Source organism: Plecotus auritus (genome assembly GCF_963455305.1).
Source record: "Plecotus auritus genome assembly, chromosome: 8".
In the NCBI taxonomy this organism is placed as follows: Eukaryota; Metazoa; Chordata; class Mammalia; order Chiroptera; family Vespertilionidae; genus Plecotus; species Plecotus auritus.
Window position 1 is genome coordinate 108040686 of NC_137782.1, and position 26898 is coordinate 108067583.

The following is a 26898-nucleotide window of genomic DNA, read 5'->3' on the forward strand; positions in this document are numbered from 1 at the left end:
TGGGGACAGGTGAGCATGCACAGCAGAGGGAAGATCACATGCAATGTCTGCAGGGGAGAGTGGCATGAGGAGCGGCCACAAGGGTGGGCGGCAAGCTCATTGGGCCCCTGTGGACCAGGGTAAAAAGCACCAAGGAAGTCACTGCCATTGTCTTAAGTAAGGGGAGCTGTGGTTTCTGTTTCTAAATCATCAGCTGCTGTGCATGTGTTTAGACTTGAACTGTCTGGGTGGGGATCTCCGTGCCCTTCACCTTGTGTCCATATCAGGCCTCTGGGAAACGTTAGGACGTCCTTTGGGTCCATGAGGAGATGGTCATTCCAGGCCTACACGTTAGGCCCCAGTTTGGACTGAAATCGCACCTGTGTGATTTCCGTTGTTTTCCTGCAGATCAAGGACTTTGAACGAGTGGTGCATTCGCAGAGGGAGAGTTCCCAGGCCAGCAGCAAGGCCCGCGTGCAGGGCATTGAGAATGAAAACAAAGTCGCCCACCAGAAGGTCATGGAGACCAAAAGCAAACTGAGCATGATAGAGTGGGAGTGGCGGCAGGTGTGCCGGGACCTGGAGCAGGTGAAGGATCAGGTGGTGCAGATACAGGAGCTGGAGCAGGTGAAGGATCAGGCGGTGCAGACACAGGCGCTGGAACAGGTGAAGGAGCAGATGAAGGAGCAGGTGGTGCAGACACAGGAGCTAGAGCAGGTGAAGGAGCAGGTCAAGGATCAGGCGGTGCAGACACAGGAGCTGGAGCAGGTACAGGAGCAGGCGGTGCAGACACAGGAGCTGGAGCAGATGAAGGAGCAGGTGAAGGAGCAGGCGGTGCAGACACAGGAGATGGAGCAGGTACAGGAGCAGGCGGTGCAGACACAGAAGCTGGAGCAGGTGAAGGAGCAGGTGAAAGATCAGGAGGTGCAGACACAGGAGCTGGAGCAGGTGAAGGAGCAGGCGGTGCAGACACAGGAGCTGGAGCAGGTGAAGGAGCAGGCGGTGCAGACACAGGAGCTGGAGCAGTTGAAGGATCAGGCAGTGCAGACACAGGAGCTGGAGCAGCTTAAGGAGCAGGCGGTGCAGACACAGGAGCTGGAGCAGGTGAAGGAGCAGGCGGTGCAGACACAGGAGATGGAGCAGGTTAAGGAGCAGGTGGTGCAGACACAGGAGCTGGAGCAGTTGAAGGATCAGGCAGTGCAGACACAGGAGCTGGAGCAGCTTAAGGAGCAGGCGGTGCAGACACAGGAGCTGGAGCAGGTGAAGGAGCAGGCGGTGCAGACACAGGAGCTGGAGCAGTTGAAGGATCAGGCAGTGCAGACACAGGAGCTGGAGCAGCTTAAGGAGCAGGCGGTGCAGACACAGGAGCTGGAGCAGGTGAAGGAGCAGGCGGTGCAGACACAGGAGCTGGAGCAAGTGAAGGAGCAGGTGAAGGAGCAGGCGGCGCAGACACTGGAGCTGGAGCAGGTAAAGGAGCAGGCAGTGCAGACACAGGGGCTGGAGCAGGTGAAGGAGCAGGCGGTGCAGACACAGGAGCTGGAGCAGGTGAAGGAGCAGGTGAAAGATCAGGAGGTGCAGACACAGGAGCTGGAGCAGGTGAAGGAGCAGGCGGTTCAGACACAGGAGATGGAGCGGGTGAAGGAGCAGGTGAAGGAGCAGGCGGTTCAGACACAGGAGATGGAGCGGGTGAAGGAGCAGGGGGTGCAGACACAGGAGCTGGAGCAGGTGAAGGATCAGGCGGTGCAGACACAGGAGCTGGAACTGGTGAAGGAGCAGGTGAAGGAGCAGGCGGTTCAGACACAGGAGATAGTGCGGGTGAAGGAGCAGGTGAAGGAGCAGGCGGTGCAGACACAGGATCTGGAGCAGGTGAAGGAGCAGGTGAAAGATCAGGAGGTGCAGACACAGGAGCTGGAGCAGGTGAAGGAGCAGGTGAAGGAGCAGGCGGTTCAGACACAGGAGATGGAGCTGGTGAAGGAGCAGGTGAAGGAGCAGGCAGTGCAGACACATGAGCTGGAGCAGGTGAAGGATCAGGCGATGCAGACACGGGAGCTGGAGCAGGTGAAGGATCAGGCGGTACAGACACAGGAGCTGGAACTGGTGAAGGAGCAGGAGGTTCAGACACAGGAGATAGTGCGGGTGAAGGAGCAGGTGAAGGAGCAGGCGGTGCAGACACAGGAGCTGGAGCAGGTGAAGGAGCAGGCGGTGCAGACTCAGGAGCTGGAGCAGGTGAAGGAGCAGGCGGTGCAGACACAGGATCTGGAGCAGGTGAAGGAGCAGGCGGCACAGACACAGGATCTGGAGCAGGTGAAGGAGCAGGCTGCGCGGGCACAGGAGCTGGAGCAGGAGCTGCACCGGTTGCAGGAGGAGAACGAGAAGCTGGCCGCGGAGGTCAGAACCCTGACGACAGCTCGGGAGAGGGTCCGTGCCCTGGAGCGGGAGAGCCATGGTCTGTTGCTGGAGAACCAGAGGATGCAGACGTTTCTGGACACCCCGCAGCCCGAGGGTCTGGAGCGGGACCAGCAGCTGGACACCAGGGTAATTCTGGCCTCAGAATGAGTGAGGACGGATTCCTCCTGGGTCAGCTTTCTGATAGTTTGAATGCTGTGGGATGGGTGTTCTGTAATATCGGTTACATGGGTGGGTAGTGCTGTTCAGGTACTCTATATCCTTACTAATTTCCTATGTACTTTTCAAAGTAGTCAAAGAGGGAACCCGAGGAGCTTACCCAGAGAAAGGGCACCAATTGCCCAAGAGGGGTCACATGTGCAGAGAGGGGGCCAGGACTAAGCTTAGGCCCATGTGACAGTCTGTTTAGGCCGCGGGCCCTTCCCAGAGCAGTTCCTTAAGTGCTGGTAGAACTGTCCTCAGCACGGCTGGGTTTTGCCTGTCCTGAGGGTCCTGCTATTTTGGTGTCTGCACTTGACCCGCTCTTGGCCCCTCACTGCATGTGGGGATGTGGGGATCCAGAGCTTGTGGTTCCCCTGGGCCTGCACCTGGTGAGGCATCATCCCCTTCTCCCTCCCGGCAGGTGGAACTTTCCAGTCTGAGCTCCCATAGCGCCTCGCTCACTACGCTCAGGGAGCAGAGCACGCAGCTCCAGCACCAGCAGGCGGCCACCGAGGGGGAGCTTGAGACCCTGCAGGAGCAGCACGAGCAGCAGGCGACAGCCCATGAGGCCCTACAGCAGAACCACGCGTGCCTGGGCGCGCTCCACGAGCACCTGCCTGGGGAGCACGAGGCCCTCAGGGACCAGTACAGCCACCAGAAGACGCTGCTGTGTCTGTCCCTGGAGCTGCAGAGCAAGGCGCTCAGTGACAGGTGCGTGCCTGCGGCTGGTGGGTGACTGGCGGGCTCCCCCAGCTCCTGTCCTCCCTTCACTCTGGCCCCTCGTGTGTCCTCTGGTTCCTCTGCTTCACAGTGAAGAGAAGGAATTCCACCCTCACCCTCAGCGATGTGGAGTTGGTGCGGCTGGAGGCTGAGGGGGAGGAGGGTCCCCCAGGAGAGAAGGGTGAGCCCAGCTAATCCCAGCTCAGGGAATTGAGGCGACAGCATTGGGGTCCCAGCTCCCCTGGGGATTCCTACCTCTTCCTTTGTCACCAAACCAAGCAATAGGAGGGGAAGTTCACCTCAGCTGCCGATGTTCAGGGGTGTGCCGTACCTAGCTCCCCAGGCCTTTCCCTGCCAAAGTCTCAAAGTCTGGGCTTCTCATTTTCTTTTTTTACTTTTAACTTTGGAAACTGCTGAATATATGGAAGTGTACGGAATAGTATAGTGAAAGCCCCGTGTTCCTGTCTCCTGCATCAGTACTTATCCATACTCTGCCATTCTCATGTCATCCTTACCTCTGACTCTTCATACTCCTTTTTTAAGGTACAATCGATGTACCTTGAAATGCATAAATCTTAACTTGGTGCTCTTGCCAAATCAGGGCTTTATGTGCATGTAGTCAGCCAAGGTGGGCCGAGCTCCTGCCCGGGCAGATCCCTGATTGCAATGGCCCCGGCAGGTACAGCGGGACCTAGGACCTGGGGGAGGTGTGATGTGCACACGTCTCCAAGGCTGGGGAGAGAGAGGGAGAGATGCGCTAAAGATAGGTCCTCCCACACTTGGAGCAGCACAGGAGGGAGCTGTCCACCTCCTGTGCTTGAGAGGCGGCCCTGCTGAGTACTTCCCTTGCCTCTGCTTTAGCAAGACACTAGGCAAACGCTGGGGCTTCCGTGGGAGCAGCTGAGGTGCAGGGAGTTGGCATCACAGAGACCAGGGAAGGCGTTGATCCTGCGGAGCCTCCTGAGGTGCCTGCTGCTGCCCTGAGTGTGGGAGCGATGACGTTCATTTACTCCCTCACCCAGTGCTTCCTGTGGACTCTCTCGGGAGCCTCCACCCCTTTCTCCACCCAGATGCTCAACCTTCAGAAGTGCCTAGACGTCTGCTCCTATCAGGCCCTCATTCCTTCCAGCCAGAATGCGCATCATCTGCCTCTTGGCATCTCCATCTCTGCCTCCTCCGCACCCATCCTGTGTTCAGGAGACGCTTAGCACCCACTGGGCGCATGGTGCCGTCTGACGTGGTGGGAATGCACACAGCTGACTAATGATGGGAGCCTCCTGTGGTGCCCACCCCTCCCCAGGCACTGCGGGCCTTACCCTCAATGCCCTATGGTAACCGTGTGGATATATTCTTTTGTCTGTTCATATGGGAAGGTTTGTGCAGGTGGCATTTGACTGGTCTGAAGGAGGAGTTCATTGTTGTTCTGCCTGTAGCTCCTTGCTTGATGGACCTACTGTGTGACTCAGTAGATTTTGCTGGTTGGACAGATAGTTGGAGGCCCTAGGTCTGTCTGCAGCAGGGCGGCAGGTTGGAGGTGGAGGTGCCTGGAACACAGGCCAGGGGCTCTGTATTCATTTCACCTGACACTTGACTGGGACACTCGCTCCTTCGTTCCCCTGGCACACATGTACTGGGTGGCAAGCCTCATACCTGGAATTCATGGGGAGTAGGACTCGCAGTTTCTGCCCTGCAGTAGAGTGCTTACTAACGGTTGCCATGTGCTTGCTCCGTGTGCTTTGCCAAGACACAACGGGGAAGCAGGAGGTGGGGACCCTAATGGTCCGTGGCCCTGCTTGTCAAACTTGGATGAGATAGATCACCTCCCTGAAAGCCATGAAGAGCCCCCACGCCCACCTTCCACTTCCCACGTCCCGTGGCTAAAGGCCACACGAAGGAACGTTTGTCTTCCAACAGCCACCCGAGCAGGTGTCTGAGTCTGAGTCCCCACAAGTCTTGGCTCCAGGCAGATGGTACAAGTATAGCTGATATGGGGCGGGCAGTCAGGAATGGAGGGCTGCAGACAGAGGCTGAAACCCTGGAACCTGGGCGGTCTCTGTCAGCCTGTCTCTGGGTGTGTACAACTCAGGAAGGGGGTCTGGAAAGGGATTTGCCTGCACGGGGAAGATTGAAAGGATGACTCAGTCTCCACCTTGGACGTGGGGAGGCTCCCGAGTCCCCCTGAACAGGGAAGGTTCCTGCAGAAGGAGGAACGGCCTGGGGCTGGTCAGGGCCTCCCTCTTGTGCTCTGCTGCCCTCCAGAGAGGGCTGTGCGGGACCCTCTACAGACTGAGACAGGAAGGAAATAAAAGCCCGAGCTGAGGGGAGGCTGTGGGAGAGAGAGGGCAAGGGCTGGACTAGGGGTGCCTTGAGGAGCAGGGTGTATGCGAGTGTATGTGCAACTGCCCCTGGTGGCTGCTTGGGCCCCACCAGGCAAGCCTCTGGCTCCCACGCTGCCTGGCTCAGAGCAGGGAGAGTCGTGTTCCTGAACTAGGGTGTACGGCTCACCCAGGGCCCGGTGAGCGGGATCAGCTGTTATGGGCGGTGGAATTCCGCTGTATGTGTGGTAGTTTCTTTGAGAAGGGCGTGGAGTTCAGAAACAGTGGTTTTGTTTGCAGTGGGATAAAGGAGGGAGGCTGCTTTGACAGGGACTGCAAGGGACCATGGAGACACTTCGGGTGGAGGAGGGGAATCGGCTCCTGGGCTGGAGGAGACCCCCAGAGCTGGCCCAGTGTCTGTCCCTTCTCTCTGTCCAGCCCTGCCCCTTACCTATCGCCCTCTCTCTCAGCTCTGCAGAGAGAAGCCGCTCACCCAGGCTTTGCAGTCTCCCAGGGTGTCCATTCCTAGCGGGTGTGTTTCCCTTCAACAGCTACAAGGACCAGCTCCAACATGAGGCGGCGCTGGAGCAGCTGGGGAAGCTGTTGAACACCCAGCGGGAAGCTCTGCAGCAGGAGCAGAGAACGAGCACCATGGCCGCCGAGGAGAACCAGAGGCTGCAGCGAGAGCTGGACAGGTAACCGCCAGGCCCCCTGCAGCGCCTCTGCCGGGATGTCATTCACACCCACTCACTCAGCACCCACTGAGCTGAGCTCAAGGGAGACCCCTGGTGATGGTGCATCTTTACCAACCCTGCCATGGTAACAGCTGGTGGCAACAAGGTAGAGGGAACTGCAGCTGGTGGCTGGAAGGAAGGACTCGGGCAGCTGGGATGGTGCATTGTCTAGGTTTGGATTACCTCCCCTCCCACATTTATGATGCTGATGACTGTGGGGCACCGGCACCTGCATCCTCTAACACCAGCGCTCCCTGAGGGAGAGAGGCTCGGTCCTCAGCATTTTCGCATTCCCATTTGTGAATTCACCTCCTCGCTGAAATGTACCGGTGACCCCCAAATCAGTACCCGTGGCCTTTCATGGACGTGCCCAGTGTGGGAGATCCTGGACTCGCCTGATGTGCACATTTGCAGCTGAGGTTGAACCTTTGACTCCGGGCTTGTTCCAGCTCTCTCAAACAAGCGTCCTCTTTGTGGTCCATTGAGTGCCATGGTGTTCTATTTGTGCTCTGTGGGGGCGATTTCCCCACATGAAATGGCCCCTAAATGGAGTGCTGAAGCTCTGTCTAGTGTTCCCAGGTGCAAGGCTGCACTGGGCCTCACGGGGAATATATGTACGAGTGGCACACAAGGGTCATTCGGGCCCAGGTATGGAGCTGTTGGCTGTGAGTGTATTACAGGAGGTGTCTTTATGTCTTGATCAGTAGACAAAATGTGACCAGAGACTCCCAGGAACCGGTGGGAACAGTTTCAGTATACACTAATTCAGTGTTCGGGTGGCTGGGTAGAACAGTATACTGTGAATCATGAGAATTAGCTGAGCTATTGTTATCCTTTAAAAAACCACAGCAACAGAGGAGGAAACAGGCTCACTGAGATGACACAACTTGTTCAAGGTCAGTGCTCCTAGTTAGTGGCACAGGCAGGATTCAAATCCAGGTCTTGCCTCAACCCAGAGGTGTGACCATATGAAGCCTTCCTTGGCACAGCCCTGATTTAACATGTGTTGTGGGGCTGTAAACTCAGCTGCCTGCAGTGGCCGGGCAGGTCCAGCAGGTGGCAAGGAGAGTCAGCAATAGACCAGGCCCGGGGGACAACACACCTGGCTAAAGGCTGTCAGCTGGGAGGCAGGCCAGGCTGCCAGATCATCTTTCTTTATGCTTTTTATTTTCCCTGAGAACAGATATCTGAATGGTGATGTAAAAGTTGAGATTTTTGAATGCTGATAAACTACTTTGTTTGTCTGTTTTTTAAAAAACAAAAGAAAACAAAAGCTGCTTTTTCGGTCGGCACAGAGGACCAGGAGGACCTGGAAACATTTTTGAGGCCGGGGACTCTTAAACCTAAACGCGGGAGTATTCACAGGACCACAACGGAGGAATCTTTTCATCTTTTTCTGTTTCCTTTCTTTGTTATTTTATTTTTGTTGTTGTTGAGACTTTATTGGAGAGACATCAATTAATAAAACCGTACATGCTTTAAAATGAAATAAAATAAGTAAGTGTTAAAATGTTTTTAAAAAGCTGTGTGGGCCAAACTTCACACACCTGTGTTCACTTTGAGTCCATGAGCCTCTGGTCATAGGAGCTTTTTGGTATAAATCTTCCCCCAGGAATCCCAGTTGGTTAATGATGATGATGATGATGATGATGATGATGATGGTGATCATTTCAGTGAATTTACGTAACACTGCAGAATCTCCTATTTTATTTATCTCAGGTGTTGAAATTATAAAGGGGATCGCAATTGGGAAGAAGAGCTGGGCATAGACATAGAGTCTTAGAGCAAAGATGTTCTGATTCAGTGTTTAAGTGTTTGAATCAAAGAACCCTTTTTCCAAGTAGGCAGCTGTGCCAAAGCCTCACATAGAAAGGACTTCTACAGGAATGCTCTGTGGACGTGGTGTCCGAGCTTGCCTGTCCTGTCTCCCCCAGCCCACAGTGGGGCACCTGGGGAAGCCTCCCTCATAGAACCCCAATGAACACAATTTGAAAACCGCTGGTTTTGTTCAACCCTTCATTAACGCATGAAAAAAGCTGAGGCCCAGAGAGGTTGCGGTTTTGATTAAGGTTGCACAACTGGGACAGAGCCTGGGAGTGCTCCTCAGCCCTTGGCCCTGTGTCTCTCCACCCCCAGGGCCAATTTCCTGCACCAGCAGCTGAAGGGCGAGCAGGAGGAGCTGCAGACCCACACCAAGAAGCTGCAAAGCTCCCTGAACGACATGCAGCTGGAGATGAACTGCTGGCAGGCCCAGTGCAACTGGCTGAGGGGGGAGCAGGAGGAGCTGGAAACCCACACCAAGGAGCTGCAAACCTCCCTGAATGACAGGCAGCTGGAGGTGAACCGCTGGCAGGCCCTGTACAAGGGGCTGAAGGGGGAGCAGGAGAAGCTGCAAGCCCTCACCAAGGAGCAGCAAGCCCTCATCGAGGAGCTGTATGCCCACGCCAAGGAGGTGCAAACCTCCCTGAAGAACACACATCTGGAGGTGATTCACTGGCAGGCCCTGTATGAGGGGCTGGAAGGGGAGCAGGAGGAGCTGCAGACCCACACCAAGGAGCTGCAAAGCTCCCTGAAGGGCACGCAGCTGGAGGTGAACCGCTGGCAGGCCCAGTATGAGGGGCTGAAGGGGGAGCAGGAGGAGCTGCAGACCCACACCAAGAAGCTGCAAACCTCCCTGAACGACATGCAGCTGGAGGTGAACTGCTGGCAGGCGCAGTGCAACAGGCTGAGGGAGGAGCTCCAGAGCATGGACATCTCGCTGACGGAGCTGGACAACCACTGCCAGGTGAGGCCTGGGGCTGCAGGGCCTCAGCACCCTGGGTGGGCCTGTTCCCTGGGCTGACGCCTTGGGCTCAGCCAGGTGGGAATGGGTCCTCATTGGCATCTCTGCTCAAAGAGTGTGTGTGAATGTCACACAGAGGCGGAGGGGAAGCCAGAAGCATGTGGCTGGGATGAACACCATGACTGGCAGGGGTGTGCTACACAACACCTTTCACCCGATCTTTGCTTTCTGCAGGGTCGGGGCGGTGCATGGAAACAGACAAGTACCGTTTTATTTCCGACCTCTCGGCTGAGCACTCTGCTCTCTGTGTCATCTCATTTAATTCCCACAATGATCTCTGAGCTGGGGTGCCCATCCCTGTCCCTCTGAAGTAGCGGGTTGGAACCCCGTTTGTCTGAAGCCAAAACTTGGGACTTTCCTGCTCACCAACCGCGATGATATCCTAGAGCAGGAGCTGGCCAGCCTCAGCCCCAAATTCAGGTCCAGCCCCACGCCTGCTTGTGTAAGGCTGTGAACCAAGAATCGCTTTCACAGTGTCTAATGGTTGGGGAAAATCAAAAGTAGGATAATGTTTGGGGGCAAGAGAAAGTGATATGAAATTTAAAAGTCCGTGTCCATGAATAAAGATTTTTGGTGTTTTTTTATTTTATTTTTTTAAACAAAGCCACACCCATGTGTGTACCTTGTATCTCTGGCTCCTTTCCTGCTGTAATAACAGAGTTGAACAGTTGCAGCAGAGACCACTGTCGGCCTGGAAAGCCTCACATATTTAGTGCCTCGCTCTTGACAGGAAAAGCCTGCCAACCCTGCCTAGAGCAGAGATGTCCAACAGGAATATAATGCAGGCCACCACATGTGATACTCAACTTTCTAGTAGCCATATTCAAAAAGTAAAAGGAGACAGTGGGATTAATGTAATGGCCTATTTTATTTAACCATTATATTTAAAATGTCACATGTAACCCCAAAAGCTTATTAAAGAAATATTTTAATAATATGGGTTTTTTTTTTTTGATTTTTGAGAGAAACATCCATCAGCTGTCCCTGCATGCCCTCTACTGGGGAATGGAGCAGGAAATAAACTGCTGATTTCTTGGTGCCTGTGGAGACACTCAACCAACTGAGCCACAGCGTCGGGAAGCTTATTAAAGAGATATTTTACATTATTTTTAATTGTTATTAAGTCCACAGAATCTACTATGTATTTTGCACTTATGGCTCGTCTCAGCTCAGACTGGCTGCGTTTTCAGGGCTCAGCGGCTACACGTGGCCACTGGCTGCCTGAGTGGACGGTGCAGTGGCAGAAGGCTTGGCTGTCTCCATGGCATTGGCCGCATTGGTCATTCCAGCTGACACAGATAATACCAAAGTGGCCATCTTTGTGCACGTGGCCTGTTTCTTCTTTTGGAAGTAGATTCCCAGCAGTGGAATCACGGGAGCGTGTGGTGTTTTGAGACATTGTCCATCTGTGTTTTAGCTGCTCTCCTGTCTCAATGGGAACTTGGAGGGAGAAAACCGTCACCTGCAGAGCCAAGTCCAAAGGTTGAATGAGCAGAACCAGAAGCTTCTCCAGGAGGACTTGGAGAACGAGGACCAGCACCAGGAGGAGCAGCAGCAGTAAGTGGGAGGGGTGTGGGCTGATGGCCGCCCATCAACAGAGGGTGCGTGGCTTCCAGCTCCAGGATTGGACAGTGCCCTTCTGGGCAGCAGAGAATCCTGGGCGCATTGGTGTCCCCAGGGCAAGGGGACAGACCATCTTACCAGCTCATCCTTCTCTCGCTTTCCCTGGAATGGTTCTAGATTTCTGCAAGTAGGGGTGGTTGGCTTTGTTGGCTTTTCAGAGACACTGCCCCCTGCCAGACTCTTCTTAATCTGCTTTGGGGATTAAGTTCACTTTGAAAAACACCACAGTGATACAGAGAGGTCCTAGGAAAGGACTTCAGCTCGCAGGCTGAGCCCTTTCTGTGTCGGTGTTTCCCTTAATGGGCTGGCAAGTGGGTTGTTGGTGCACAGTAGCTGTCCTCGCTCTGCCGACATTGACTTTGCCGACAGTCCTGGCTTTGGCGTGGGCGCTGCGAGGTGCACAGAACCAGTTACCTTGTCCCCAGGAACCAGTAGGGATGATGGGATGTGAGCAGAGCTGTGTGCACACCAGACAGATCTTGAGGGGCTCCATGGAGGTAGAAGGAAGCGTGGTGGTGGGAGTTGGGGTTCTGCTGACACGGATGGGGAAAAGGCTAGCCAGTGTGGGTGTGTGTGTGTGTGGAGGGGAGAAGGTGGGGGACGTGAGGGTGGAGCATGGCGTGGTCTGGGTGCAGGGAAGGTGCAAGGAGTGGCAGGAGGGAAGGCTGGAAGGGGCAGCGCTCAGCCGTGGAAGGCTTCCATGCCCGCTATTGAGTCGGATTCACTGGGAAGTGAGTGTTTAAGGGATGCTGGTGTACAGGGCCTAGGAAGCTGCCAGAAATGAGGGCAGGAGGAAGAGCCTTTGTGCTGGAAACCTCGTGGTTTGGAAGTCAAGTAATCTGAAATGCGTCTTGTGGGTCCAGGGTGGTCTTCACCCCTCGGTGCTGTGCTGCTGGGACTGTCCTTCCTTGTGATCGGGAATGGCTGGCCAGTGTGGGACAGAGGGACATGGGCACAGTGACCACATGGCGCCGTCCCAGCTCCCTGCGGTGACGATGCTGCTCACTGTTCTCCCAGAGTCGTCTGCTCATCTACAGGGGGCTCGCCACGTACCAAAGATGGTTGACATGGTTGACATGGAAAACGGAACTGCAGTTTTGGGCGAGAAGTGAGAGTTTGTAGCCTGAAGTTACACAGCTGCTAAAAATGACCAGCAGAGGTTGGGCGGGTGTGACCTAGAAGAGTGCGGACCTGGTACCCTGGGGGATGATCTGATGATGCTTTTGCATTAGAAAGTGTCTGCAGGAGGCCAGGGAGTGGGCAGGATTCCTGAGCCTGCTCTGAGTAGAGTCTTCCCCAGCCCTAGGATAGCTGGGCCATGAGTTTGTTGGGCTGGCGGACGGCCGTGGGAACAGAATAACAGACTAGAAGAACAGAGGCCGAGCCAAGGGCGCTGGCAGCAGAGCAGGTCAGGGGCCAAGGGCCCAGTGGTTTGCAAGAGATCACTTTTCACGGGTGCCCAGTTCGCGGTGAACTCGTGGGAAAGCCCTGGGATTAGGTGGTGCCTGGGCACCTTATGACCGAAGGAGCCTGAGCAGCTGCCTCGATGGCTAGGACTCACTTTCAAGCAAGGAAAGCAGGGGTCTGAGCTATCAAGGCCACATGGGTGAGGAGAGGCAGGAAGAGGACCAAAGCCGGCGGCCCAGTGGGGGACGCTGTACAGCGAGCACTGCGTGCACGGCTCCTAGACACACAGAACGAAAGCATGCCATGCCGTCTGCTTCAGGAAGGCCAGGCTCCCTCTCCCAGGAGCGGGGGTGCCCTCTGGCAGCCCAAGGTTTAAGAGGTGTCTCTCTGGTCCTTTCTGCTTTTTTGAAAATGTGAACTGACTTCCCACATTTAGAAATTAAGAGTTTATGCTTCAGAGCCGGGGCTTCTGGATCCTTCGGGAAAAGCAGTCAGAAGCTCCCCCACATGGAGAGCGGCGCCCCGATTGCAGGCCCTGCGTTAGGTCCCACGTGGCACCATGCGCTCAGCCCCCACCCCTCCTCCAGTCCTCCCAGGCCGCCCTGCTCCTTATCTTCTCTGTCTGGCCCCCGAAAGGCTTTGAGTTTGCTTCCCTGGAAGTGTGAGCAGAAGCCCAACATTGGAGTGGGTCCAGGTCGGAGGTCTGACTTTGCTAAACTGACCTTTTTCACCTGCTGCCTGTCTATCTCACGGAGGGCAGACCCCTCCCCACCACTAAAGGCATCATTGGTCTGCACCCGCAGGAGCCCGCCTAGCCCCGTGTCCGACCCGAGTGCCCAAGATCCTGAGCTGACCTGCCCGGAATCCTCGGGGTTTCCCAGCTTGAATTTCAGATGGTTCGGGGTCTGCTCTCCTGAGGTGACATACAGCCTGATCCTAGGTGTTCAGCCAGTCCCCTCGATGTGCTAGGGGTCCTGGACCAACGTCACCTGCTTCCACCCCCATATTCCCAACTTGGTGGTCATGATGGCCATGAGCACCGTGATGTCTGAGTCCCAGAAACACACCAGTTCCTCCTGGGCCAGATCCCAGGCGGGGCTGATGAGTCAATTCACGTGTTTTATTTTAAAAACCAGACTGTTTTTCCTCTCTCCTCTGTTAGAGACAAAGTAAATGCCTCACATAAAACTAATGAAAACCTAGAAGAACAAAGCATGGCTCAGCACAAGGTCCATGATCCAGCGCCAAAGAAGTGAGTTGATCTAAGCGTCAGTAACTTACACACGGAACAGAAGCTTCCTCTTTCACGAGTAGGGAAAGCTGTAGCATCTAGAGCAACGACCAGTTTGTTGGGCCCGTACCTTCTGCTGTATGGCAGCTGCCCTATATGCAGGTCTCTCCCCAGCAAGGAAAGAATTTAGAGTTTCTTTCGGTCCCGCCCTCCGTGTTCAGGGTCATCCTATGAGGGACGGTGAAGGCCAGCTGGCCCGGAGCCTGTCTAAGGGGCAGAGAGTCTGTGCTTTTAGAGCCACTAAAGCAGGCGTATCAGGTTTGGTCTCAAGATTATGGAACCTAGAAAACCATGTTTCTGTTTTGGGAAGGAAGCTTGGGTCAGACGTCTGGACCAGCTCCCCCATCTTCAAGCACAGGAATCTTTTGTTCTGACCTCCATTCCTCTGGGTTCACTGGACCCCCCAGGGCAGGTTCACAAACACTTTCCCTTCTCCTGAGAGCAGCAGCCCCAGTGGTGGGACGGCTCGGTCCCCGAGACTGCCGGACTCAGTCCAGCAGGGCTTCCTCTGGGCCCGGGCCCGAGCCCAGGAGCTGGACTTTCCCATTGTCCTGTCCCAGCCCAGCCTTGGGGTCAAATCCCCATGAATCCGGCAGGGCCTCTCTGTGGAAATCACAGAACCACAGAATTTCAGAACCTCCGCCTGACCCTGCCGTTGACAGGGAAATTGAGGCACCGATGAGGAAATGGACTGGCTTGTGTCGCACAGTGCTGTTTCGTGGCAGAGCAGGGTCAGAACACAGCTGTGGTCCTTGTTACATTAGAATGCCTCATTTCCTGTTAGCTGCAGCGTATTACCTTTACATTCACTGTTTTCATTTATTTACTTATTTTTTTAATCCTAACCGAAGGATATTTTTCCCATTGATTTTTAGAGAGAGTAGAAAGGAGGGAGGGAGGTGAGGGGGTTGGGAGAGAGAGACAGGCAGACAGAGAGAAAGAGAGAGAGAGAGATCGATGTGAGAGAGACACATCAATTGGTTTCCATCTGCACACGCCTCCACCGGGGCCGGGTATCGAACCTGCAACCCAGGTATGTGCCTTTGACGGGGGATCCAACCCACCACCCTTCAGTGCTCAGGTGGACGCTCCAACCAGTGGGCTCCCAGCCAGGGCTCACTGTTTCTACTTGAAGCGGCCCACTCTCCTGCCCTCTTCCCCTCACCCAGACTCCTCAATGCCGGGAACGGGCAGAGTATGCCAGCCTATTCCACATATTATTAACTCTAGCAGAAAATGAGGAGGTCCCTGACCCTTTCTGAAAATGGCATTTTGGTGGAATTTTGCCAACCAGCATGATTAGGTCAGCACAGCACCGCTTCCTGCACTTGGCACAGTAATGGAGAGCTGAGAGCTGGGTTGGAGGTTGTTTTCTCGAGGGGCTAGTGTGGGTTCCTGACATGAGGAAGGCTTCTACCATCCCTGGGTCTGTGCGAATTAACTGCACATGGTGTGCCCCCTCCTGAGCCCCAGGTGGGATGAGCGTGGTGATGGCGAAGAGCACCCTCATTCTGAACCAAATTAACCGCCGCCTTCCCAAGCTGGTGATGGAAATCCCAGCTGGCATGGGGCACCCAGGGACCTGTTGGTGGGGCAGTGAGGGTTGGCTGTGTCCTAAAAACCTACCACTTACAGGAAAAAGCGCTGGATTGCAGCGAAAGCCTTTGTGACATTTATCAAAAGAAAGAAAGGGCATTCCAGGGAACAACCAGACCAGGCCTCGCCCAGTACTTCTCAGCCTCTTCAGTCTCAGCTGGAGCCCCTGGAGGCCACCCCATGCAACTTAAAGTGTTCAGAAGAGCAAGAAGCCCGCTGGGGGCGCAAGGGAAAAGGTAGGAGGGGCGGACCTGGCTGCAGGCAGGATGTGAAGGGGAGGATCTCAGGTCACCCTCAGGGACAGGGGAGAACCAAGGACACTGCATGCTTGGTGTTCAAACGTGTGTGTGTGTGTGTGTGTGTGTGTGTGTGTGTGTGTAGGAGCCTGAAGGGGGAGTGCTCCATACATGCACAACTGCCTCCTGAGGTATGTGAACACCAAGTAGAAAATGTAAACCCCCATCAGTGTTGCTGCACTTCCGTCCCAGAACAATTCAGGTCCTTTAGCATGAGGAGCCTCACGCATCATGGACACTGTGGTAGGGACTCGACTATCCAGAGCTGAAGTCCACACAGTTGCCGCAGAGACAAGCTCCACCGCGGATGTGTTTGGGGTTCCCGGTTTCCTCCAGGCCTACAATAGGCCATTTCTGTAGGGAGCTCCACGGTGCATTGAGCGCGTAATGGACAGCGGCAAGGTCTCCAGCAAGGCCTCCTGCGGCTCTGATCGTTCTGTCACTTTGAAAAGCGGGTCTGGTTTTCTCCTCAAACCTGATCTGGCCTTGAGTCCTGCCACCACGGGGTGCACTGTACTCGTCCTTCAGGGCTGACGTGTGGAGTTGCCTTAGGTCTGAAGTGGATTTCTAGTTGCATGTGCTGTATGTATTTCATGGAATCTAAGAGGCTGTCAGGACAAGGGTGCTCACATAAAAAGAAGATCAATGGGTTGTGGCAGTGACGATTTGTCAGAACTGCCACCTGGCCGACAGGCTCGAAGCTGCATCCTGATTTCAGAGATGTTAAGGTTTGGGAGAGGGCCAAAGCGCACCTTACTTGCCTTAAACATGGTTTAGTTTTCAATTTACTTTTAAAAATCATGTCCTGCATGACTTACCTATAAGCCTGCCAAACGTGCTCCCTGAGAATTTAAATTTATGAAGGACACCAGGACTTCCTGAGACCAGCCCATGCCTGGGCCACTCGGGCCCTCTCAGGGGCGGCCGTGACAGCACCGAGAGCCCGTGACCAGCCGCCTTCTGAGTGTGACCTGTGCACACACCTTTCTGGGTGACATTCACCACTTGAGGTCCTGGTGTGTCCCTCGAAACGCAAAAAACCAAGTGTGCACACGCATCATACCAGTGTTTGGGACTCACGCTTGCATTCCCAGTCTTTGCAGGAGTTGATTAGGTAAAACGCTCATATGCAGGTAAATGAGTTTGAAACTTATGAACATTGATGTAGAGGCGTCTGTTGCCTCGGGTTTTCATTCAGGCTACATAATTTTTTTTACATTCACCACCTCCACTTGTGTTATTGTCTAAGTTGACTTAATGAACGATAATCATCCTAACTGAGCTAGCAAAACATTCAGAAAGAAGATGCTTGACTGCCCTGGCCAGTTTGTCTCAGTGGTTAGAGGGTCGGCCCTCGGACTAAAGAGTCCAGGGTTTGATTCTGGTCAAGGGCAAGTACCTGGGTTGCAGGCTCAATGCCGGGCCCTGTCGAGGTGTGAGGGTGGCAGCTAATCGATGTGTCTCTCTCACATAGATGTTTCTCTCTCTGACTCTGTCCTTCCCTTCCACTCTCTCTGAAAGAAAAAAATATATATATATCCTTGGGTGAGGACTAACAAAACAAAACAAAAAAAAACACAGCTGTTTGGATCCGTGAATGAGCAGGTCAGTGGTGGATATTAGTAACATTGCATGGCTGCTGTTTCTGGGCCCAGCACCTTTTCGGTAGTTTCACATTTTATGTCTCTCCTTTAGTTCCAACTGCCATGTGAGGCAGGCACGATTCCTATCCCCTTTGCAGGGCTGGGAAAGTGAGGCTTGACAAGGTTAAGCACTTGCCCAGAGAATAAGGGGCGGAGCTGGGATCCGAACCCGGGTCTGACAGATTATGGAGCCTGAACTCTTCACCACTGTGAGCACTGCCTGCAGTTAAAGCTGCTTTGGTCCCTGAAGGTGCTGACCAAGCCTGGGGCACCAGCATTGCATAGTGGGTCCCTGTGGTGTGAGCTGTGGCCACCAGGTGGTGCTGTGGAGAGAGAAATAACAGAGGTCCTGCCATGGACTTGAATCCGAAATCAGAAATCAGATAAACCAGTTATGCCCATGTATGTGACATGTTCAGGAAGTTGGGCCAATTGTCTGCTCTGATAAGACTCCAGAATTCAAAGGTCATGAAGTGTAGGTTTGCAGGAGAGAATGCGTAGGGATCTAAATGGGAATAATTCTTGATGTTGACAGTGTTTTGGTATGAAAAAGAGGTATTTCAAACCGATCCTTCCATAAGAGGCTGTTCCAGATGTACGAGGATTATCAGTGAGCAGCTCAGGTAGACTATCCTGTTGCAGCAGCCAGAAGCATCCCAGGAAGTGTCCCAAGGTCTTTGAACAGGAGCAGGAGTTAGTTGTGTGCGAGCCAAGTTGTCAGGGAGCTTGTCATTAGGGCGGAGGAGTAAGGAAAACCAGGTCCTAAACTAATAAACGTCCTTATTTAATAATTTAACGCATTGAAATTGAAAAATAGTCTAAGGCATCAGCTCCTAGAGCAATATAGAATTCTCCTCACGTGCTCAGTAAAGCGTTGGCACCGGGATGCCATTAAACGAATTAAGTGGAGTCAGGGCATAATGGTTTACCGAGTCCTGATTCTGGTTGTGCCGTGGGTATAGTTTCCAACTCTCCTGGGCAGGACAGGAGTCTGATCTCACAAGAACATTTAGCTACCGTAGTCATTTGTCATTACTCCTTTCATTTATTTGCTGTTTTGTTTTGTTTTTCCTTCCTCTCTTGTGTAATCCGGGGGATAACAATTTAGCAACTCAGCGCAAAAGGAGTCGCCTTTGGAAAAGCAGAAGCGAGGACAAGGCCAAGTCTCCATCGGGCCGCCCGCCTTTCTCTACACGACTGAGTTTCTGGCCTTTCTCTGACATGGCACCCGCTTCTAACTAGCCCCTCCCTTTCTCAGACACTGGGATTTCTAATCCTTTCCCTTCAGCAGTGTCTCAAGATGTATCCTCCTTCATGGCTGAAATTCAAACAAACAAACAAACAAACAAACAGAAAAACAGTAGTTAAAGGCCAGATGACCCATAGCGGACCCCTCCTCCGGACACAAATTCCAAGCCAAGCTTAAAGTAGCCAACGTGGATTCTGACTTCAAAGGAGACCAGTTGTCACAGCCTCTGGACCGTACTCCAGCGCAGCACAGTGTTAGGGGAGCCTTGGGGCATCCACGCCCAGGTCCCTGGGCCAGGGTGTCCATGCTAAGTGAGTCCCTGGGCCCAGTGGCACCCCTGCCCTCGCACCTGCAGGCTTGGAGACCATGCCCCTGTGCAGGGCAGAATTGATCAGCGGCCGCTAGGCTTCCAAAACTCTGTGGACCCTGTCAAGTGAGATTTTTTTTAAGACTCGTTTTTGGACAGCTAACTTTAAATCTGCTGCCCTTTTCTCCACTTCCTGTGTCAGAGCACAGAAGCTTGGCTTTTGCGGAGCAGTCCCTTTTTAGATGTGTTCCGTGTTTTGAAGAATTTACTGCCCCACTCAGCATCTCAAATAATTGGATCGATGTTGCCGAGCCAGGGTTCAGCCCAGAGTGACGCTGTAGGACCGTGCTGAGGTCCTCTGAAGTCTTGGATGCTGCTGTGAGGGCAGCAGTGGACAGACAGGACATCAGCTCACAGTCAGCATCAGCCGGGAGCGCTGGTCCACAGAGGCCTTTAGCTACTGCATTGCTTTCTGTCTTCAGCCATCCTCGTACCATCTCCATGATTTTGCAAAGTCTGTATCACCTGAGTGATTATTTACATACTTTCCCTTGAAACGACTTGGAAAACCACTGTCACTATAAACACAAAGTCACCGTAGAAGAAAACGGGTGACTCTCGCACTGTTCCTGTCAGTTGATGTGGCACTGACTTCCTGGCATGCTCAGCTCTGATTCCTGGGCTGCCACCTGCTGGTCCCCCGCCTGCCTGCCCAGCATGCTGTTGGAAACACAGTCTCTCTGGCCTGGCTGCTGTCTGGCACTTCCGCCTCTGCGCCCCTCCTCACGCTGACTTCACTCAGTGGACAACTGTCAGATTCACCCCAAGAGACTTGAATCTTGCTTCTCATCAAGGTTATCCTTCAGAATCCAAATTTTCCCTTGATTTCAGTTTGCAAGGCTTGGGTGCTTACAACTTCCCCGAGAGTCCAGACACTGGGTAGCTGAGAGCCAGAGGGGTCAGGTCCTAGGAAGGTGTGGAGGGACCCAAATCCCCACAGTGGGCGTGGCTCCAGGTCCTTAGCCCTCCAGCTGCCTGGAGCAGGACGCTGTGCAAAACAGCCTTGTCCTGATGCTCCGAGAAACTCCAACCGCATTCATTTTTCACTTGTATTTGAAGAGCCCATCCCCTCACCTAACGAGGTAGTTGAAGGTCTTTTAGGTGTGTATTTCTCCCCAGTGTTGGTGTTGTTTTTACTAGTATTTTATTTAACTTTGCCAATAGTACATGTTCACAGCAGAAAATTCAGGGATTGCAAAAATGGAAGGTAAAAATCATTCTTGAGTCAAAGTCACCATGTAGAGATGAAGACTCCTTAAATGACTGTTAGGGTGACAATGAACTTCTTTCTGCAATCATAAGGGAAGCCTGTTGGCAGGGTGCACATCCTGGACCTTGAGGGCCTGGACCACAGGTCGGGAGTGGTCTTGAGCAGCCACAGGCCAGGTCTTCTTAATCAGGGATTGAGTGACACAGCAGGTGGGCCCAGTAGTTTGCACTTTTACCAACATTTTGTTGAGCCTCCTGAGCTCATCCTTTATTTTCTCCCAGCTGCTGGGGGCTCGCACTGTGAGCCATGGTTAGAGCCAGGGCCAGCCTCCCAGGGCCTCCAGCTCAGGCTGCCACCAGGGCCTCCCCTTAGACCACAGCCCGTGAGGCACATAGCCCAGCTCTTGTCCCTGGGCTCCCTGGGCCTGCTGTGTCTCCTTCTAGGCCGCAGTGTGATCGCCCACCTTGGCATGGGAATTGCAGCCCCATTTCTCACTGTCCTTCTCTGCCCCAGGCCCTGGGAACCTAATACCAAAGGGAGTGGCTCCACCCAGAAGCAGCCTTGATGGCACTGATGCCTCCACTGACCCAGCCACCAAGCCCCGGCCATCAGAGCTGGGCTCCGGGGCCTGTTCATCCGCAGCCATCACTACAGCTCCTTCCAGCTCCACCTCCACCCCCACGTCCCGGCGCCTAGACCGCACCCACGGTGAGTCACGGTCCCTCCAAACCAAGAGTGATGAGTATCTTGGCCCGAGGTCCTTCCCAAAGACCCCGGTTCACAGGGGCAGGAGGCGCCTCTCAGACTGAGAGGTGGTCAGCAGGTGGGTGAAGCTGTGGACATGTTTGGTGTCCCACAGACACAGGTTCAGAGCTCAGCTCTACCTATAACTGTGCGAGTTTGGGAAGGTAACTCCGCCATCTGGGGGCCTGGGCCTGAGCCCTGGAACCCACACCACTGCTCAGGAATTGGTGGCACCAAGCGGCTTCGTAACGGAGGTGAACCGTCCTTTGGGCTACAATCAGGCAATGTTGGAGGTTTATTCTCCAGGGAGGAGACTTGACAGGGTCCTTGCACTGGAGGCCGGTCCATGGAGTGGAGGGCAGGTGTCCTAGACGGAAAAACAAGGAGGTTCAGGAGGGATTGACAGGTTGGATGTCCCCCAGATGCCAGTAGCCAAGCGTGCTCGCACCTTAGATGGGATGTTACATCCTCTTCAAGGCATCTGATTAGCGGGAGGCATTCCCAGCAGAGCAGTCTGGTCACATCTTGCCAGAGGGAGCCCATGGGAAGTCAGGGTCCCCGGACACCTGAGGAGCTCCTGCAACACCTGAGACAAACTGATTTGAGAGCAACAGAGTCAGCGGGCATTAGGCACAGAGACAAAAGCTTTAAAATGCCCGTCGTGACCTCAGAGTGAGCCACTTTGCACGGTGAAACCAGACCAGGATGCTATGAAAAGAAGCATCTGGGGAAGAGCACTGGGAAATTTAAAATATGCAACAGCAGGGGAGAAATAAAGCTCAAAACTTAAAAAGACACTCTGCTTCTAACCTAGAGATGAAGAATCCGAGGACAGCAGAAAGAGCTGAAAATGACTGTCTCGGGGGTGTTAGAAACTGAAGAGAAGGGCTTATGATTTTTCATAATCTTACCTCCCACAGGACCCTGGAAGCCATGGCATGCATAACCGTGGTTTGACAAGCCCAGCAAAGACAGACAGGGTCCCTGCCCTCGAGGCTGCCTGGGGCAGCTTCAGGACCTGGCCCCTTGTTTACAAATCAGAAGCACCCCTGGGAGAAGATGAGGTGAGTGAGCACAGGGCAGGAGGCAGTCCCTCTGTGCTCCTGGGCAGACGCTGAAAAGGCAGCCACTCACTGTTGGGTGTCAGGGGCGCGGTGCCTTGTGTGGCTGGGGCGGGCTTGCTCCGTGTCCCTTGTGGGCACTCAGCAGTCGGCCCGGTCTCCCAGGCTCTGCAGAGCAGAAGCCCTGCCTGGGCTCCAGAAGGAGCCAGGAGCACCATGTCCCCTGGGCCTGCCAGCGGCCTGTGTGGCTCCAGGCCCAGCCCTCCAGGCTAACCCTCGGGCTGTCTCAGCCTGGATCCCACCCAGAGCCCAGGCCTGTTTAGACGCCTGCTGACCCTGCCCAAGGGCCCCTCTCACTGCACACCCAGCACTGCCCACGGCGATTCCCTGGCAGCCCAGAGCTCACGCTCAGGTGGACCTAGAACTGTCTGCAAAATGGAGACCCTGGTGTCAGTTTGTGGGGGATGCAGGGCTGCTGTCAGAGAACAGCTGGCAGGCCTAAGGCACATGGCATCTTAGTCCTTCTCAGGGAAGAGCAGTGACCGGTGGCCCATGGATACTTGACGTTGCTGGGAGGAGCTGCTGGTGCAGGCTCAGTCTCTAGGGAACCCGCATCCTCCCTCAGGTGGTGGTACTTTCCTTTTCCTTCCTCCAGCTCCTGGAGAGCCCAGGCCCCTGGGAGAGAATTGCTCTCAGGGCCCTGCTTTTGCTGCATCTGGCCCTGGAGCGGGGAGGGGCTCCCGGGACACTAAGTGTCAGCTGCCTTTGCTGCATGGCCCTTAGGCCAGGACACTGCTGTCCTTTGGAGTCCCAGTCATTGCGCAGGCAGAAGTGTGACTTAAAGTTAAATCAGATAGAGTCCCGAGTGTGAGGCTGTCCCAGCAGGAGAAAAAGGGAAGAGATAGGACATACAGGCACCTGTTCCCTAAGGACACGGTCCACCCGTCCCTCCCTCCTCCAGGAGCTGGACACGACTACACCTCAGGGGCTGGGCCAGAGTCAGAGGTGGCTGTCTCGCAAAAGGCCCAGGTTTCCCCGTTTATGTTCCAGGTCCGCTGAATCTCCAGCCCTATGTTCTCCGCAGGCTAGAATTCAGATGACAGCCCCTGTGAGCGGTCCCTGGAGCTCAAGTTCCCAACCGCAGGCAGCACGGGGCGTGGACGGTGTGTGGTGCCCTTCCGCCTGGGTTATCACACCTGTTTCCATCAACAGTGCTTTTCCTTCAAGCTAAGGCCTGTGTGCAAATCCCACACACAGAGGAGGTGAACGAGGAGGTGTTGTGCTGAAGCGGGAATGGGGACCCACAGTTCCTCAACACCCTTTTCCTGCCTCCCCTAGGGGCCTAAGCATGCAGCTCCTGCTTACCTCCCTCCAGTGATGGGTGTCACTACTTCTGGAGGCTCTGACTCCTCTTGCTGGGAGGAAGCGCTAGTGGCCCAGGCACAGAGCACTGATTGCAGGAAGGTCTCACCTTCCTCACCTGGACTTTAGTTGCCCAGAGCAGCTCCCAGTTGAAAATTTCATCTTAGAAATTGGTGGAAACACTTGCCATCTCAAGTAGGCAGAAGGGAATCAGTGAATGATACCAGCCTTTTCAAATATTTTAACAGTTGCTTTGGCTTTTATAATTTCTGAGAACAAAATCCTAGGAGGGTGGGAAGCTAACGTTTTGAATAAAGTGAAAACTGAGAGAGTTTCCATTGGATTCAGCTTCTGAAGTAATCAACAGTAAGTGTAGGAGTGAGCATTATCTCCTCCCTCCCATTGCCTAGAAAGCTCCATGGTGCTGGCATGGACTCTTACAACTTATGGGCAGAGACAGGCTCTGTGGGGAAACAGTGTGACACCCCGGAGCCCTCACATCTTCTCACTGGGTGGAGGGGAACAGGACAGGAGGAGTCGGCCACCGCTCTTAGAAGTGTCACTGAGGGGACAGATTTATGCCGAATCAGCTGAGGAAAAGGATCTTATTCCTTAGTGTTCTGATTCCTCGAGCTTCTCATATCAAGAGACAGAGGCGAAGGGGTGGGCAGTGCTGGGCTCCAATGGACGGAGGGTTTGGAGCCCGCTGATCTGTGTCACAGTTGCCTTTCAGTGACACGTCCTTTTCCAAGAGGAAGGTGGATGTTTCTGTTCAAGGCTTTTCTTTCTCAAAGAGGGGGCTGGTTCTGCTTCTGTGCTCTCCACGGTACCAAGTACTTTTTGGCTCACCCCCAGCCCCGCTGTTAACAGGCTTTTTCCGAATCCTGCTATTTGGGGAGCGGGCCATGGCTGGGGAACTGGGTGCCCTGTGCCCCTGTGAGTCCAGAGCAGACTGCTAGGTGGGGCGGAAGCAGAGCTGCTCCTAGCGTGTCCCCGGTTCTCAGTGCAGTTCAGCTCAACACCAGCTGTGTGCAGGGAGGACGGGCACACAGTCCCTGTCCCCACCTGTGACTGTGTGGCGGGACAAGCCCTGATGGTACACGGGGCAGGGCCGTGGGACTGCGTGTGCTGGGGGCATGGACCACGAGGGGCGGTCTACAGGCCTGGAAGGGACCGCCTGCCCTGGCCAGGTGGTGCTGCCCTCCCTGCAGCAGGTGCTCCCCCTCTGATCCAGGGAGGCAGGGAGGGCTGCCCTAGACACGCTCAGGCAGGCACACACCGCAGCCAGGTGGGCGACTGCCCCACACTTGTCATCGTGAGGTCCATTTCTTTTCCCTTTGGGGCAGCTGTCAATTTGAGACAAAAAGAGGAGGAGCTGAAGGACAGCAAACAGCCACGGAAAGCCAGCATGTTCTTTCCTCCTGAGACCCAGCACACACCCCTCGGACCCCAGAGGTGAAGCGGCCCCTGGAGCGGGCACAGGCTTCATTGTGCACACGTGGGCGCTCACTCTGCCCTGTCCTGGCTCCCGCCCTCACCAGGTGCCACTGTTCTGGTCTAGGCAGCGTGTTTCCACGTGTTCTAGAAAGCTCCATGTGTCCTAATGGTGGGCTCCTCACCCCTCCAACGCTTTGCTTTCCCAGAGCCACCCCGTTTGGTCTATACCGGAGTTCTGCGTGAAATTTCCTTTGTCAACAACATTGTTTGAGACCCAGCCCCAGACCGCACATACACAGACGCACAGGCTGTCATCCCGCACAGCCCACGCCCACTGTGCACGGGGCCTGACTCTCAGGGGAGGCGGGACCCCTCCTGGGGTGTCTCCAGAACCTGCATCTGTCCTTCTGAGGCCGCTCCCTGAGCTGTGGTAGAATCACTCTGTTCTGTCCTCCTTTGCAGACTGGATGGCGTAGTCTGGGCTAGACTGGGTCAGCGGCCCTTTCGGTTCAGGGTGGTCCTTTCCTCTCAGGGTCCCGGCCAGGCAGCTTAAGAGAGCCGCAGGGATGCGTCCAGTGACCGCTCACCTCACGGCCTGAAGGGTAAGTCGTCCCTCCTTCTGGGCACTTTCCAGTACCCTTGGATCTCCGCTCCGGGCTTGGTGCTATCTGTGTGATTTAAAGAAGACGATTAGCAAGTTCTTCAAAGCTTGATGGGTTTGCCTCCATAGGGCACACCATGCCGTTTCAGGCTCAGGCCTGGGAGTTTTCACGGATTGGGGTTCAGATCCCTTCTCCTCACTGACCAGCTCTGGGCACCTGGGCAAGCCACCCATCCTCCGAGTCTGAGTTCCTGCAGCTTCCGGAAGGGGACAGGTCCGTGAGTTCCGGTCCATCGTGGTCAGAAGACACGGGGTGAGTGTGATTCCTTTACGATGTTTAAGCTTGTTAATGGTGCAGGTGATGGCTGTGTACGCCTCACAGCTGTTGCTAATTTCAGCTTTAGCAGAAGCTCTGCACCTCCCTCCCACATATTTTGTTTTTAAATCCCACTGTGAACTTCTAGAGAATTCCAGCATGTCCTTGACATCCCCAGTGCCAGCCTGGGAGAAGTGTGCTCCGGGTTCTCCAGCAGGGCTCCCTGTGTTCCGTGAGCCAGAGGCAGCGCAGAGCCCACTGGAGGCAGGTGAGTGAGAGTGAGAGACTGACGTGTGTCCCTCTGTGTCCCCTCGCCCGGACACCAGGTTCCTCTGACCCGGCCCTCTTCACCGCAGGCCCGAGAGCTTCCGCAGTGAGGACCTGATGCCCAGCAGGGACACAGCACTCTACCCCGCCCCGCAATGCCAGGACCCCAGGACACACTACCCTCAGCCGCCTGGAGTACCCGCCACCCGGAATGGGCCTCTCCACCAGGAGGCATCCAGAAGAGGGGTGTGGCCCAGCCCCAGGGATGGTCACCTGGAGGAGTTCCTGGAGGAGCGTGACTGGGCTCCCCCTATGCTGCGTGTGGCCCGGGAGTGCTCTTTCCTCACTCTCCCCTCAGAGGGACCTGGACCAGAGGGGAGACCTGGACAGCAAAGTCACAGGGAGGGATGGGATGGGGCTGGCGCAACCTGGCTGCAGAGCTGGCTGGATGGGAACATAACCACTAGCCAGAAAGTGACTGTGCTGGCGGCCCGCCCAGACCTGAGAGGCTGTTCTCTCCATCTGTGCAGAGAGTGGCAGAAATGCTAACATGAGGGGTAAGCCATGCAGTCTCTCTTGTAGTTATACGACGCTGCCACTGGGAAGGAGGCGGTCCTAGTCCATCTGTCAATAAACGGGCAAGGCTGTGCTGCAATGACACTTTACTTACGGACATTGACCTTTGAATTCCATAGAGTTTTCACAAAAGATCGTTTAAAACATTTTTTTTAATCATTTAAAAATGTAAAAACACTGCTTAACTCACAGGCCATACCAAAGCAAGTGGCAAGTCCTAGCCGGCTTGGCACAGTGGTTAGAGCATCAGCCCGTAGACTGAAGGGCCTCAAGTTGGATTCTAGTCTAGGGCACATATTCAGTTGCAGGCTCGATCCACCAGTCTTGGTCGGGGCATGTGCATGAGGCACCCAATCATTGTGTCACTCTCACATTGATGTTTCTCTCCCCCTCCCTCCTTCCCTTAACCCCTTCTACTTTCTCTAAAAATTAATGGAAAATATATCTCCTCAGTGGAAGGTTAACAACAACAACAAAAAGAGAGAGAGTGGATGTCAACGGGCCTATAAAAAGTCCCAGCACAGTCTGGCCTGTGCCAACAAACTCTTCCATCCATCCACCTGCTTCCATTTTTGAGCACTTGCCCTGCGCCTCCCTGGGCTTGACACTGGGAAAATGCAAATGCAAAGGCCGCAAACCCCGGAGACTGGAAAGA

General features: G+C 54.5%; 1 long non-coding RNA gene across 1 annotated transcript; it reads left to right on the forward strand.

The window, feature by feature from the left end:
- Positions 1-18948: 18948 nt before the first annotated feature.
- Positions 18949-26332, forward strand: LOC308256170. Its single transcript, XR_013961414.1, has 7 exons — positions 18949-19463; positions 20393-20587; positions 21544-21687; positions 25016-25085; positions 25214-25397; positions 25549-25668; positions 25757-26332. It is a non-coding gene; the product is annotated as an uncharacterized lncRNA (long non-coding RNA).
- Positions 26333-26898: the final 566 nt, after the last annotated feature.